This window comes from Eulemur rufifrons, chromosome 8, assembly GCF_041146395.1.
Source record: "Eulemur rufifrons isolate Redbay chromosome 8, OSU_ERuf_1, whole genome shotgun sequence".
Taxonomy (NCBI): Eukaryota; Metazoa; Chordata; class Mammalia; order Primates; family Lemuridae; genus Eulemur; species Eulemur rufifrons.
In genome coordinates, this window is record NC_090990.1 from 105252083 (window position 1) to 105268332 (window position 16250).

Sequence of the window (16250 nt, forward strand, 5' to 3'; positions counted from 1 at the left end):
AAACTTCTTGTACAAAAATTGTTTATTAGTCTTTTCTTTGTTTGTAATTTATCTGTAAAAGGTTTCTCCCTACCATCAAAAACATATGCATGACTGGCCTTTGAGTGACAGCAATGCAAGATGGCAGCACTGCAGCCTCAGGAGTAAAAGTCCCCCACAATTTCTGACTGTTGGAAGAACTCTAAGAAGGCTAGAAAGGAGTAAGAGATGGGGTCTTCTAGACCCTATCACAGTTAGCTGGGGTCTAGAAGATGATGAAGACATGACACTTACAAGATGGATGGGGATGATAATTGGGCTTCCAAGAACAATTTATGAAAACTGGATATACAGCCTTAAAATAGAATGTGGACTTAAATACCCAGAAGGATCCCCCTTTGTAAGATTTGTAACAAAAATTAATTATGAATGGAGTTAATAGTTCTAATGGAGTGGTGGATCCAAGAGCCATATCAGAGCTAGCAAAATGGCAGAATTCATATAGCATCGAAGTTGTCTTGCAAGAGCTTCAGCACCTAACAATGTCTAAAGAAAATGCGAAATTCCCTCAGCCAACTGAAGGACAGTGTTACAGCAGCTAATCAAAAAAGAAAAACCATAGGCCCTTCCTCTTCCCTCCCCATTCGATTTAAGCAGTCTTCATTTTCCATGGTAGTAAATTTTCTAGATACGTCTTGTATACCTCAAAATACTGGAAAGGAAGCTCCCATTCAAAGGCAATTTATCTTTTTTTTTTTGTTTGTTTCATCTTATTGTTATGGGGGATACAGAATTGCAGGTTACATACGTTGCCCATGTACCACCTTTCCCCCCAAGTCAGAGCACCAGGCGTGTCCGTTCCCCAGGTAGTGCGCGTTGCACCCATCATGTAGGTATGTGTCCCTCCCCCCCCACCCCCCCTTCCCGAGTCAGCACCTTCAAGTGTTACCATTCCCCAAACGGTGTGCAATGCACTCATTGTGTAGGCATACCCCTATCCCCTCCCCCACCCCCCACCTCAGTCTGATATCCGATTGGTGTCCTTCCTAGATGTGTATTTAGGTGATGATCAGGGAAACCAATTTTCTGGTGAGTACATGTGATGCTTGTTTTTCCACTCTTGGGATACTTCACTTAATATAATGGGTTCCAACTCTCTCCAGGAGAACCATAGAGATGTCGTATCTTCATTATTCCTTATAGCTGAGTAATATTCCATGGTATACATATACCACAGCTTACTAATCCAATCATGTATTGATGGGCATTTGGGTTGTTTCCACATCTTTGCGATTGTGAATTGTGCTCAAAGGCAATTTATCTTAAGATACTGTAAATGATACTAATTTTCAGTCCATTCGAAGAATATAAGTTGTGCTATAACAAATCATCCTGTCAAATGTAACCACTGTCCACGTAGTTGAACTTCTGGGATTAAGGAAGTATATTTAGGCCAGGCGTGGTGGCTCACGCCTGTAATCCTAGCACTCTGGGAGGCCAAGGCCAAGAGGATTGCTTGAGCCCAGGAGTTTGAGGTTGCTGTGAGCTAGGCTGATGCCATGCTACTCTAGCCCAGGCAAGAGGAGGAGACTGTTTCAAAAAAAAATAGAAAAAATTAGCCAGGCAACTAAAAATAGAAACAAACAAACAAACCAGGTGTGGTGGCAAGTGCCTGTAGTCCCAGCTACTCTGGAAGCTAAGGCAGGAAGATTGCTTGAGCCCAGGAGTTTGAGGTTGCTGTGAGTTAGGCTGATGTATGGCACTTTAGCCCGGGGAAAAAAAGACTGTCTCAAAAAAAAAAAAAAAAGAAAGTATATTTAAATTGGTTCCCATCATAACTGGTGGGGCACATCTAACTCAACTGTGAAAAGACACATCACATGATCATCACCTTGTGGGAAATTACATGGCCTGGGGTCTCTGCCTTTTCTCTTTATTCTTCCCCCTGCCTCCTTCCCTCCCTGCAGCAGCCTTCCAGCTTGTTAGTGTAGATGTGAAGGTTTCAGATCAAAGCCTGTGGGACTACTGCTGGGAGTGTGGGGTGCTTTCCCTGCACCCCTGGGCATAGATTGTAACCCCTCCGCTCCCCTCTGAGATTGGCCTTCAGTGAGGAATTCGGGGCTTTCCCCATATCTTCTCTCCCCCACCTTTATTGAGGGGTGCTGCTTTCTTGTCCCTCCTCCTCAAGTCCCTCTTTGCACTATCATCCCCAACACTTACCGAAAACTAGGCCACGGGCTGAATCAAAAGAACAAGGACAAGCAGTTTGAAGAGGAAGGAAAGAGAGTTCACTCTGCTGGCAAAGGAGGGAAAATGACAGACCTTCTCTTCTCAAAATCCAAATCTTCCCTGCACACTCACAGAAATATAGAGTTTTTAAAGCATGGGTTCTCAGCTTCAGGCAATTACAGTCGATAATTCTGATCATCCCATCTCCACTGACCTCCATCCAGGATTTCCCTTTACCAGGATGGGCTGGGCCATCTCCTGTTGCACAAATAAACAAAAGATTTACCCTGCCCCTCCCAACCACTGGCCTGAGGCAAGGATGCAGGCTTTACAGACAAAAAATATTTTTCCCGTTATTCCCAGTTACAATTCCTTGCTTTGGCCAAAAGCCATCAGGTAAGGTTGGACAGAGTTTCTGATCTCCCTCCTTTAGTTGTAGAACTGCATTTATTCACTCCACCAGCCTGGAAAATGAATATTGGGTCCTCTACCCTGCCACCCTCTGCTGTCATCATCAGCTGATGCATTTTTTAGCTCAGATTTTGATGAGGTGAAAAGAACAGTCACCAAGGTTACTCAGACCTACCAGCTCTCAGAGTCCTTGGTGGTTAAACTTGCAGAAAGCCCACATGAAGACACTTGTAAGCATGCCCAATCCTTCTAAATTGTTTTCTTTTCCTGTAATTGCTTTTCCTTTTAAAAACTGAAAAAGTTTTCAACAGGGCTCTCATTTGGTCATCCTTGCAATCCATTGGGGTCTACTTTGGAATCTGACAACTGGAACAAAAAAACCCCTTCAATTCAGTGCATACTTTGGTTTTGGTGCTGCTGCTTCTCATGACCCTCAGCTGAGATCCAGAAAGAACTGGGTGTGCACAGCAGATCCCTGAAATTGGTGGGCTTGACTTCCTGGCAAATTGCTGCATTTTTCCACTTTGTGTTCAGGACCTCAAAATACTGAAATGTGGATGCATACCAAATAAAAGCAACCCATTGTGTACTAAAGTTCTTCTGGTTTTTCTGGTTTTTTTTTTTGTTTGTTTTGGTAATATAAATAGAGACGGGGTCTCGCTCTTGCTCAGGCTGGTCTAGAACTCCTGAGTTCAAGCAATCCTCCTGCCTTGGCCTCCCAGAGTGCTAGAATTACCGGTGTCAGCCACTGCGCCTAGCCAGTTTTTTGTTTTTTTTTTTAATTTAGTATTTGTGTAAAACCACTTTTTGAGCAGCAACTGTCAAAAGTCTGAAAAGTGACTGATGTTTCCATTACTCTTTTTCTGGGGAAAACATTAGTTCTGAAGATTTAATATTCTGTAAATAAAGTTTAACATAGTAGTATTCCTAAAGCAGGCTTTTTACGGTCAGACCATTGCCTAATTTTAATATAATAAAAAAGTGTGCACTAGTATTTTTTTAAATATGCATGTACAGTAATTTGGACTTCATTCCTCCATGTTTTCTTCTCTCATCTTACTGTCATTGCCCTGAAATCTTATTTTAGAAAATTGATGAAGTACCATGTTGCATGTAGCTTACTCTGGATAGATCTAAGCCCTTCTGCACATCTAAACTTATTAATAGATGGAGTTGGTCAAATGAGGGAACATCTAGGTTATGACTTTTTTTTTTTTTTTTTTTTTTTGGAGACAGAGTCTCACTCTACTGCCCTGAGTACAGTGCCATGGCATCAGCCTAGCTCACAGCAACCTCAGACTCCTGGGTTCAAGCAATCCTTCTGCCTCAGCCTCCCGAGCAACTGGGACTACGACTACAGGCATGCGCCACCACGTCCGGCTAATTTTTTCTATGTAATTAGTTGTCCAGCTAATTTCTTTCTGTTTTTAGTAGAGACAGTGTCTCGCTCTTGCTCCGGCTAGTCTAGAACTCCTAAGCTCAAGCAATCCTCCTGCTTTGGCCTCCCAGAATGCTAGGATTACAGGCGTGAGCCACCGCACCCAACCTGGGTTATGCCTTTTTTAAAAGTAGTTTTCTTTTTTTTTTTTTTTTTGAGACAGAGTCTCACTCTGTTGCCCAGGCTAGAGTGAGTGCCGTGGCGTCAGCCTAGCTCACAGCAACCTCAAACTCCTGAGCTCAAGGGATCCTCCTGTCTCAGCCTCCCGAGTAGCTGGGACTACAGGCATGCACCACCATGCCCGGCTAATTTTTTCTATATATATTTTTAGCTGTCCATATAATTTCTTTCTATTTTTAGTAGAGATGGGGTCTCGCTCTTGCTCAGGCTGGTCTAGAACTCCTGAGTTCAAGCAATCCTCCTGCCTTGGCCTCCCAGAGTGCTAGAATTACCGGTGTCAGCCACTGCGCCCAGCCAGTTTTTTGTTTTTTTTTTTTAATTTAGTATTTGTGTAAAACCACTTTTTGAGCAGCAACTGTCAAAAGTCTGAAAAGTGACTGATGTTTCCATTACTCTTTTTCTGGGGAAAACATTAGTTCTGAAGATTTAATATTCTGTAAATAAAGTTTAACATAGTAGTATTCCTAAAGCAGGCTTTTTACGGTCAGACCATTGCCTAATTTTAATATAATAAAAAAGTGTGCACTAGTATTTTTTTAAATATGCATGTACAGTAATTTGGACTTCATTCCTCCATGTTTTCTTCTCTCATCTTACTGTCATTGCCCTGAAATCTTATTTTAGAAAATTGATGAAGTACCATGTTGCATGTAGCTTACTCTGGATAGATCTAAGCCCTTCTGCACATCTAAACTTATTAATAGATGGAGTTGGTCAAATGAGGGAACATCTAGGTTATGACTTTTTTTTTTTTTTTTTTTTTTGGAGACAGAGTCTCACTCTACTGCCCTGAGTACAGTGCCATGGCATCAGCCTAGCTCACAGCAACCTCAGACTCCTGGGTTCAAGCAATCCTTCTGCCTCAGCCTCCCGAGCAACTGGGACTACGACTACAGGCATGCGCCACCACGTCCGGCTAATTTTTTCTATGTAATTAGTTGTCCAGCTAATTTCTTTCTGTTTTTAGTAGAGACAGTGTCTCGCTCTTGCTCCGGCTAGTCTAGAACTCCTAAGCTCAAGCAATCCTCCTGCTTTGGCCTCCCAGAATGCTAGGATTACAGGTGTGAGCCACCGCACCCAACCTGGGTTATGCCTTTTTTAAAAGTAGTTTTCTTTTTTTTTTTTTTTTTTGAGACAGAGTCTCACTCTGTTGCCCAGGCTAGAGTGAGTGCCGTGGCGTCAGCCTAGCTCACAGCAACCTCAAACTCCTGAGCTCAAGGGATCCTCCTGTCTCAGCCTCCCGAGTAGCTGGGACTACAGGCATGCACCACCATGCCCGGCTAATTTTTTCTATATATATTTTTAGCTGTCCATATAATTTCTTTCTATTTTTAGTAGAGATGGGGTCTCGCTCTTGCTCAGGCTGGTTTCGAACTCCTGAGCTCAAACGATCCGCCCACCTCGGCCTCCCAGAGTCAAAAGTAGTTTTCTTTAGGAACTGTCAGCATGTTTTTGAAGTAAGGAATTGTAACTTTGTGTGGACTATGGACAGCCAACAACATGTAGTTAAAAGTTGCACTATTGCAAAACAGGTGTGTTATCCAGGTACTCATTCACTATTTTTTTGTATTGCTGATACTGTACCAGAAACATTTTCTTTTATTGTTATTTGGTTTTTAAACTTTGTGTAGTCACTTAAAGAAAATCTACTTATGGCACAATTTGCCTCAAATTCATTCCAAGTTGTATATTTGTTTTCCAATAAAAAATTTAGGCCGGGCGAGGTGGCTGTAATCCTAGCACTCTGGGAGGCCAAGGCGGGAGTATCGCTCGAGGTCAGGAGTTCAAGATCAGCCTGAGCAAGAGCAAGACCCTGTCTCTACCAAAGACAGAAAGAAATTATCTGGACAACTAAAAATACATATAGAAAAAATTAGCCAAGCATAGTGGTGCGTGCCTGTAGTCCCAGCTACTCGGGAGGCTGAGGCAGTAGGATTGCTTGAGCCCAGGAGTTTGAGGTTGCTGTGAGCTAGGCTGATGCCATGGCACTCTAGCCCGGGCAACAGAGTGAGACTCTGTCTCAAAAAAAAAAAATTACAATTTACAAAAAAAAAAAATTATCTGATATATACATGTATGTGTTGGCCATTTGAGAGAAAATAATTAATAAGCATTTGACAGAATTGCCATTTTGGAAATAAAGATAGGTGCACAGTAAACTAAGCAAATTTTTAAAATAAATTATAAGATGGGTACAGTGGCTCACGCCTATAATCCTAGCACTCTGGGAGACCGAGGCAGGAGGATTGCTTGAGCTCAGGAGTTCGAGACCAGCCTGAACCAGAGCAAGGGTATTGTGGCTGCACCTGTAGTCCCAGCTACTCAGGAGGCTGAGGCAAGAGGATCGCTTGAGCCCAGGAATTTAAGGTTGCAGTGAGCTACAATGATGCCACTGCACTCTATCTAGGGCGAGAGAGTGAGACTCTGTCTCAAAAAATTAAATTAAATTAAAATAAAATAAAAACTTTACAACAAAGAGTTGTTCAAGACATGAAACAATTAAAATAACTTCTATGTTCCTCAACAGATATTATTTACACAGTGATAAAAACGTAAACTTAGTATTGATTTAGCAAAAACTGTAATATAATTTCCCTATTGGGAAAAGGTAATGGAAAAGGGAAAGTGGGGATACAATGTAATATAAGAGTTAAAATGTTAACTACTATAACCAGAAGACAGTAGATATCTAATATTTCTAAATTAAGAAATAAAAGAAGAAGCATATCACTTGGAAATATGAAGTAAATGCCAGATGAAAATGCTCAAAGAATTGGAAGAGATTCTCAATAGAGGAGCTTCAGGACTGATGTTTTTTACATAAGCATTTGCTATTATGTGATTTTTAACTATATTATGTTACATTATTTTGAACAAAATAGCCTAAGCCTAAGCTTTTCCCCTTAACTTCTTAATTTGTGGCCATACCAACCCCTTCTCAGATCAACCCAACACTTCCCTGCCCACTGCGCTCCACCCTGTAACTTCATGGCAAGTTCCTTCCCACATTTCTTCTCAAGGAAACAGAGATAATATATCCATGGCCCAAAATCAGCACCAGGAAGCCAGCACTAAGGAAGGGAAAGAAGGCATAACATTAGAAAATAAAAGGCTTTCCAAGCCAAATTATTCATCATCTTCCCAACAATTAATAGGAAGAAATGTTACATATGTTTCCTGAGATAAAGCTTGTGTGTGAATGGAGGGTAGGCTTCGAGAATGTGAGAAAGAAATCAGGAAGGATAACTAGATTTTGCTTCCAATACAGGGCTATTTTGGAATCATTCAAAGAATCAGTATTTTTAATATCATGGGCTTCATGCAGTCAGTGTTTGATACAGCATTTCTACATTTGAGAAATTATTTAAATCATATTTTTAAAAATTCAGGTTATTCAGCCTCTTTATCTTGCCCTCCCACCTCACCTAACCCCAGCCAAGAAATGAAAGGCTCTTTGGGCTGGGTGTGGTAGCTCACTCCTGTAATCCCAGCACTTTGGGAGGCCAGGAGTCCAAGATCAGCCTGGTCAACATAGTGAGACCCCAAGACCCCATCTCTACCAAAAAAAAAAAATTAGCTGGGTGTGGTGGCATGCACCTTTAGTCCCTGCTACTGCTACTTGGGAGGCTGAGGTAGGAGGATTGCTTGAGTCCAGGTGGTTGAGGCTGCAGTGAGCTATGATCATGCCACTGCACTTCAGCCTGGGTGACAGAGTCAGACCTTGTCTCCAAAAAAAAAAAAAAAAAGTCCTTTGCTAACACTACAGCTTCTGAAACAGAACAGAACATATTCTGCCATGGTTTTATTTTCTCTTTATGGGGAATACACTGCCTTGCATCTACCATAACCAAATCTATAGCCTGGGGGGAATACCATGGGGCGGGGAAGGGGGGGGCGGTGGTGAGGAAACCATAATCAGAAGGATGAGCAACGGGATGGGCTACATATACTACATATTAGCTGATCGGGTTAAAATAATTCTATGGATTGATTTTGACCTTTCTTTAGAATTTCTGAAGCACTGAAACTATGTCAGGTCATAAGACAACATGGATCCTACCTTTGGGAAACTCAGTTTAGTGGGAATAAAACAGTAGGAAGATAAACAGATCATTACAAGATAAACGCAAATGCTCAATATTCACAACATATAGGAGTATGTCCAACCTGCTATAGGAATACAAAAATACAAAAAAAGGTAGCAATCAAATCTGCTTGTAGAAATCAGAGAAAGCTCTACAAAGAAAAAGATACTTTTTTGAGGATCAGAGAAGCACTAGAAGAACTTTGAACCATAGTCAAATTAATTTTGTCCTAGCTGTGTGACCATAGGCAAGTCACTTGAGCTTTTTAAGTCACAATGTTTTCTGCAAAACTTCTGCCTATCCGGTGAGAATCAAGTGTTTTTGCGATTGCTTTATAATACATAGGTATGTTAGCTAGATAGCCAGGGATCTCCAAGACTCTCCTAGGAACAAAAGTGGGTGCCTTACTTTGGTGCTGCCTAGAGCAACTGCCCCCACCTGGGAAGAAGGACAAGGAGGAGCACCCATCTTGGTGCAGTCCCACCCTTAATCCTGCGCAGTCCCCCAACCCCCCAGCAACTGCCACACCTCAGGGAAGGAGGAACCCCTGCTAATCTGCAAAAGAATGCAGGGAATCCCCAGGCACAATATAACTTGGAAAGTGACTTAGAGTAACCTAAGGCTAATTATCATGCTGTTTAACTGTCCATCAAAGTGGTTCAGTGGTGACTTAGGAACCACAACTGGAAGGCCCAATCCAGATACTATAAAACAGTACTCCAGACCATAATGGAGCCTTTTTGTTCCATAATTGAGACTTTCTGTTACGACAAGAGGCCCGTTCACTGTTTTGTGGCGAACATATCTTGCTCTTACTCTGTAAACCTATATCTTGCTCTTGCTGTGTAAACCTATCTTGTCCTTCCTCAACAAACTTCATTGCACGCTTGTCTTGCTTTTGGTGAGTCTGGTCATTCTTTGGCCAAAAGCACACCAAGAGGCCGGGCGCGGTGGCTCACGCCTGTAATCCTAGCACTCTGGGAGGCCGAGGCGGGTGGATCGCTCAAGGTCAGGAGTTCGATACCAGCCTGAGCGAGACCCCGTCTCTACTAAAAATAGAAAGACATTATATGGACAACTAAAAATCTATATAGAAAAAATTAGCCGGGCATGGTGGCGCATGCCTGTAGTCCCAGCTACTCGGGAGGCTGAGGCAGGAGGATTGCTTAAGCCGAGGAGTCTGAGGTTGCTGTGAGCTAAGCTGACGCCACGGCACTCACTCTAGCCTGGGCAACAAAGTGAGACTCTGTCTCAACAAAAAAAAAAAAAAAAAAAAAAAAAAAAAACAAAAGCACACCAAGAACCGAGAACAGACAAGATTACCAACCCTAAACCCCAACATTTTGGGGGGAGATTACCTGACAGATACAGATATATAAACTGTAAAATGCTATTAACAAAGAAAGTACTACCAATTGTCAGCATGTATAAAAAAGAAAAAACTGTTTTAATATATAGTTTCTTCCTCTCAGTTATGAACACTACATTTTCTTCATCTGTTCCTTCTTCACATGATCAAGAATCATCTTCACCACTCAAAGGAGTAGTCTAAAACAAGATTCAGATCTCAGAAAAGTTTTTGTGTGTTGGAGACAATTCTTGGACTAAGAATTTTGCAGTACATTAAATTATCCACTGGGTAGCAGGGCTGAGCCAACTGGATTCCTGAATTGCGTAAGAAAGAATTTCTCAGAAAAGGGGAAGTTGGGTTGAGCACATAATGTCCCATCTCCCTCATACTTATAAACATCAATACAGTCCAATTTTCTCCTCATAGAAAAACAAACCATCACCTCCCACCGCCTTAGCCCCTTTGCTCTGATACATACTTAGGCCACAGGCTTGGAGGAGGGACCAGTTATATGCTATAGTATAGCAGAAGAAATTGAGGTTGAAGTTTAATGTCTAATACTAATAAGAAATAATACTAGGTTCTGAATTACTGGCATATTCTACTGCAAAGACATAGCCCAATCTATCGATTTAATTTATGTTTCATAATATATTTACAATGAAATGTACTCCAGTAGGAGTTAGGAAGACTACAAAGATTTAAAAGGACATAGTTCCTGTACTGTAGGAATTCACTATCTAGGACAGAAAAGGCAATTTACATTTAAGTGCTACATGAGAAATATAAACAACATGCTATGGAGCATTTAAAAGAGAATGAAATCACATTTGGTTGTAAAGTAAAAGATGAGGGGATTGGGAATCAAGAAAGTTTTCATAGAGGAAAAGTCATTTGGCTATCTACAGAAGGGTGGGTAGGATTTCAAAAAACAGAGATGGGGAAGGTAGGACAGGCATTCCAGGTACAGAGAAAAGCAGAAGCAGAGACACAAAGACAGAGAAGGATATATTAGGGGAACATTGAGTACTCAGTTTTGGCTGAAGTATAGGGTACATATATGAGGAAGTAGTGGAAACTGGAAATTTTGTTTGAGGCCATTTAGTGAAGGCTTTAAATGCCAGAATGAAGCATTTGAATATGATTCAGTAAGCAACAGATTTTGCAATATCACAGGAATAAACAGGAACAGCAGCAGAAAAACCAGTTAAAAGCTACTAAAATAAATAATCTAGGCAAAAGTAACAAGCACATGGATCTCACTGGTGGCAGTGGAATGAGAAGCAGGAGATAAATTCTAGAAACATTGGAAAGATGGCCTCTACAGAATTTGGTAGTTGACTGGATGTGGGGAATGTAAGAGACGAAGGAATTAAAAGCAATTCCTTGCTAGCACTCTGGGAGGCCGAGGTGGGTGGATCACTCGAGGTCAGGAGTTCGAGACCAGCCTGAGCAAAAGCGAGACCCCTGTCTCTACTAAAAATAGAAAGAAATTAGCAGGCCAACTAAAAATATATAGAAAAAATTAGCTGGGTATGGTGGCACATGCCTGTAGTCCCAGCTACTTGGGAGGCTGAGGCAGAAGGATTGCTTGAGCCAGGAGTTTGAGATTGCTGTGAGCTAGGCTGATGCCATGACACTCTAGTCCGGGCAACAGAGTGAGACTTTGTCTCAAAAAAAAAAAAAAAAAAAAGCAATTCCTAGATTTTAAACCTTGATGGGGTAATGTATAGTGGTTCCATTAAAAGAAACAAGAAAAAATGGGTTTGAACACCAGGGGAAATTACGAATTCATTACTGGACAAGTTGAATTTGAGATACCAGCTGGAACTCTGGAGACAGACTAAAGGCATATTATAGACTTTTAAAGTCATTTACACATACCCCCCCACGCAAAAACAAACAAACAAACAAATAAATAGAAGTCACTTACACAGAGTGAATTACAAATGGGCAACTGAAGAGCAAAACTTAAAGAAAGAAAAGGAGAGGGACAAGGACAAGCCCTTGAGAAAAGCTCTCAGAGTCTAGAGAAAAAGGATTTCGAGCAAAGGAGAAAAGGATGAAGTCCAAACATCAGGATAAATGTTTAAGTTTTGTTTGTTTGTTTTTTGAGACAGAGTCCCCTTCTGTCACCCAGGCTACAGTGCCATGGTATCGGCCTAGGTCACAGCAACCTCAAACTCCTAGGCTCAAGGGATCCTCCTGCCTCAGCTTCCTGAGTAGCTAGAACTACAGGTGTGCATTACCATGCCTGGCTAATTTTTTCTATTTTTAGTAGAGATGGGAGTCTCGCTCTTGCTTAGGCTGGAGTGTTTAAGTTTTTAAAAGACAGCAGTTTTCAAGTTATACAGAGGTCAAAGGAAATAAGGCCTAAAAAAACTACTCTGGTTTCCTCAGGAAACTTGATAAAAACCATTTCAGAGGGACCAGAAGCAAGATGACAAAAGAACAAGTTTAGTCAACAGAGAAAGCTGGTATAGGTTATTCCCTTAAGAGATTTGAGGCCAGGCATGGTGGCTCAAGCCTGTAATCCTAGCACTCTAGGAGGTGGAGGTGGGAGTATCACCTGAGGTCAGGAGTTTGAGACCATCCTGAGGAAGAGTAAGACCCTCATCTCTACTAAAACTAGAAAAAATTAGCTGGGCAACTAAAAATAGAAACAATTAAACAAAAAAAAAATTGACAGTCAAGGGAAGAAAAAAGAGTGATAATATGAGAGGGTATGTAAGATTTTTTTTTTTTTTTACCATGTATAAAGGCAAGTTTAAGGAATATCTTGGCCGGGCATGGTGGCTCACCCCTGTAATCCTAGCACTCTGGGAGGCCGAGGTGGGTGGATCATGCGAGGTCAGGAGTTCAAGACCAGCCTGAGCAAGAGCGAGACCCCATCTCTACTAAAAATGGAAAGAAATTATATGGACAACTAAAAATATATATAGAAAAAATTAGTCGGGCATGGTGGCGCATGCCTGTAGTCCCAGCTACTACGGAGGCTGAGGCAGAAGGATTGCTTAAGCCCAGAAGTTTGAGGTTGCTGTGAGCTAGGCTGATGCCATGGCACTCCAGCCTGGGCAACAGGGTGTGACTCTGTCTCAAAAAAAAAAAAAAAAGAAAGAAAGAAAGAAAAGGAATATCTTAAGTGAGCCTCCAATAGTTCTAAACAAGTTAATTCAGCCCCTCTCCCCATCTTGCCATGAAGTTGGGCAACACTGAGATCTCCATCCTTTTCTCATCATGGTAGAAAAATAGATCTCAGTCAACATGAAATGTGGGCTTCCAGATATTTTTAATAACTAAAGCTAAATTTAAAAACAAAAAGCCCTCACAAAGCATCCTACAGATAAGAACGCTAGATTAAATATTAAGAATCCTGGGTTTGAAGAGTGGCTCCACTAGACACTAGTTGTATGTCCTAGGGTCAAGTCACTTAACCAAAATAAAGGAATTGGTTTAAAAAAAAAAAAAAGACTGCTAGAATTCCCTTTAACTCTAAAACTCTCTGAGTCTTGCCCTGAACCCTTTAGAACAGTGGTCCCCAATCTTTTTGGCACCAGGGACCAGCTTCATGGAAGACAATTTTTCCACAGACCTGTGGGGGGATGGTTTGGGGATGATTCAAGCCCATTATATTTATTGTACAGTCAAACCTCTCTGCTAATGAAATCTGCAGCCACTCCCCAGAACTAGCATTACCACCTTAGCTCTGCCTCAGGCATTAGATTCTCATAAAGAGCACACAACCTAGATCCCTAGCATGCGCAGTTTACAGTAGGGTTTGTGCTCCTATGAGAATCTAATGCCTCTGCCAATCTGCCCGGAAGTGGAGCTTATGCAGTGATGTGAGTGACAGGGAGCAGCTGTAAATACAGATGAAGCTTCACTTACTTGCCCGCTGCTCATCTCCTGTCCGGCCTCTTGCTGTGTGGCCCTGGTTCCTAAAAGGCCACTGACTGGTACCAGTCCGCAGCCCAGGGGTTGGGGACAGCAGCTTTAGAGGACTGTTGTGAAAATCAAACAAGATGCTACGTGTCAAAGCACTGAGAGGCAGGGCAACATATTAGAGTACATACTTTAGACAGAACTGGGTTCAAGATCTTGCTCTACTTACAAAATCTATGACCTCAGGCAAATTACTTAACGTCTGAGCCTGATTTAATCAACTCTGAGTCACAGGATCATTGTGAGAATTAGATGCAAGAATCAAATCTCAAGTCCTTTCTGGAACAATACGACAGATGACCTTATAAATATCACTGACATAATTATATAAAAGACTTGGTTCATGATAGGTGCTTAATATACGGCAATTATTTTAAAAGTCACTTTGAACTTTAAGATGCTATACAATTATTTATCTAAGACTTGGAGCCATATACACAGTTGGGCAGTCTTGAATTCCACACTCTCACTTATTTGCCTCTAAACTAACACTCCTTAGGGAAAAATGGGAAAGGGAAGTGGATAAGGGTAAAAGGAAGTTTAAAGAGTAGAGGTAACATTAGTGATTGAAAGGACAAAAAGGGGGGTTGTTTTGCAATAGGAACTGTGAATCTTTAGAGTTCTAAATGTTTGTCAGGCCAGAAGTTAAAGAAAAGAGAAATGCAATGAGCACCTTGTCTCAAACTGGCAACAAACAGAGTGGTGAGGCCTCTTGCCTCCCTGAAAGCTCTGGCTTTTACTCTATCACCTCCAATAAAGCAAACAAAGACACAATCACCACTTGTTTTCCTACTGGTACTGGAATTGAAGAGATGGAGAAGGGGCAGATAAAGATGATCTAACTTGCAGAACTCTTGGACTGAGTCCTACTTTGCTGTTCCTCCTGAGCCTGGCCTTTTTACAGAACTTCGTAAGTGTTGGTACCCTTTTTTCAGGACAGGAATTTACAAGATTTTTTTCTTTCTTTGACCCAAGAACTGAGAAGGAAGAATCAGGGGGCAGATTGTTATCAGACTATGGGGTTATAAAGTGAAAGGTTGTAAACAACTCTGGCCAGGAGAACTCCATTTCAGAACATGTCTTGGCTACAGGCCTGGTAGGCAGCTGCTACTGCCAAAGCTAGATAGTTTTTTGGCATTCAATGGAATCCAGACATAATACAGAACAAACAAATGGTCTGTGCTGAGCCCTGTAGGATGGGAAAATAAGAAGAAACTGGAGCTCAAGAGAGAAACTTAGAATAAGAGAATTGTCATGGGATTTTTACAAACTCAAAATGTCAGTATTTCATAGAAACAAATACTAGCATTCCCTTTTCTCTTAGATGTCCTAAATTACCACCACCTTGATCCATTACTAGCCACTACTCCTCCTATCCCCTCAAAATTTATGTAGTTTTATATCACATTATTTAACAATATTGATTCATGTATTTCACCATAAACTTTGTTTTTGTTTTTTTTTTTTGTCCTCCCCCACATACGGCCACTCACCCCCCCCTCCCCCCGTGGGGAGAGAGGAGAGGCGAGCGGGGCGCGGGGGCGGGCACCATAAACTTTGATGTTTCATATTTATGTACACTTTCATACGCATCAAACTAAAAATTCTTCCAGAGCCACAATTTTGAATTTTTAAAATTACTTTAGTCAGAGTCCCACCTCCTCTGCTCCCAGTAGCTCTATCAATATTGTTGACCTAGTGAAAATACCTCAAGCCTAGTTAGTTAACTTTCTCAAACAGGGTGCCACCTCAAGCCCACACACCCTAAAGAACAACATGTTCCTGGGGTTTGTACTCTGTGCGTATGTTTTCCAACAGAGTCCTGATGTCTGATTCTTGAGCTTGCTTAATATTGGGGTTGAGTTGTAACTTGTTAGCCTTAGGGTGTCAACCCAGTTAGGATGTATGAGGAAGGAAGAAGGATCCTTCACAGTAATGAAGATTTCTTTTTGCTGAGAGAATAGGATTTCAATATACCCAAATGCCGCTTATTTACTTCCCCATCTCAATGTTGAGGACATTATCTTCCTCTTTCCAGCACAAGGAATGAGGCTAATAATCTGCTGATACCCCAGAACAGATATGAGAAGGGTCTAGGAATCAAAGAAAAGGGGAAATAATCCCTGCACTTCTGCATACAAATTTTTTTTTTTTTTAGACAGAGTTTCACTTTGTTGCCCAGGCTAGAGTGAGTGCCGTGGCGTCAGACTAGCTCACAGCAACCTCAAACTCCTGGGCTCAAGGGATCCTCCTGTCTCAGCCTCCCGAGTAGTTGGGACTACAGGCATGCACCACCATGTCTGGCTAATTTTTTCTATGTATATTTTTAGCTGTCCATATAATTTCTTTCTATTTTTAGAAGAGATGGGGTCTCGCTCTTGCTCAGGCTGGTCTAGAACTCCTGAGCTCAAACGATCCGCCCACCTCGGCCTCCCAGAGTGCTAGGATTACAGGCGTGAGCCACTGTGCCCGGCCATACAAATTTTTAAAATTACATTTAGGAATAATTTCTCAGGAGTCAGCTCCTAAAGGCATCTCACAGCCAGCAGGGAGAAACCCATATGACAAACAACCAAATGAAACCAACAAAGAATGAGGAATCAGGGTCCCTTTAGCAGGGATTTATAGTGCTCTG

General features: G+C 41.6%; 1 pseudogene; it reads left to right on the top strand.

Moving 5' to 3' along the window:
• The first annotated feature begins 262 nt into the window (after window positions 1-262).
• On the top strand, window positions 263-581 carry LOC138390060 (ubiquitin-conjugating enzyme E2 variant 1 pseudogene; annotated as a pseudogene).
• The last annotated feature ends 15669 nt before the right edge of the window (window positions 582-16250 follow it).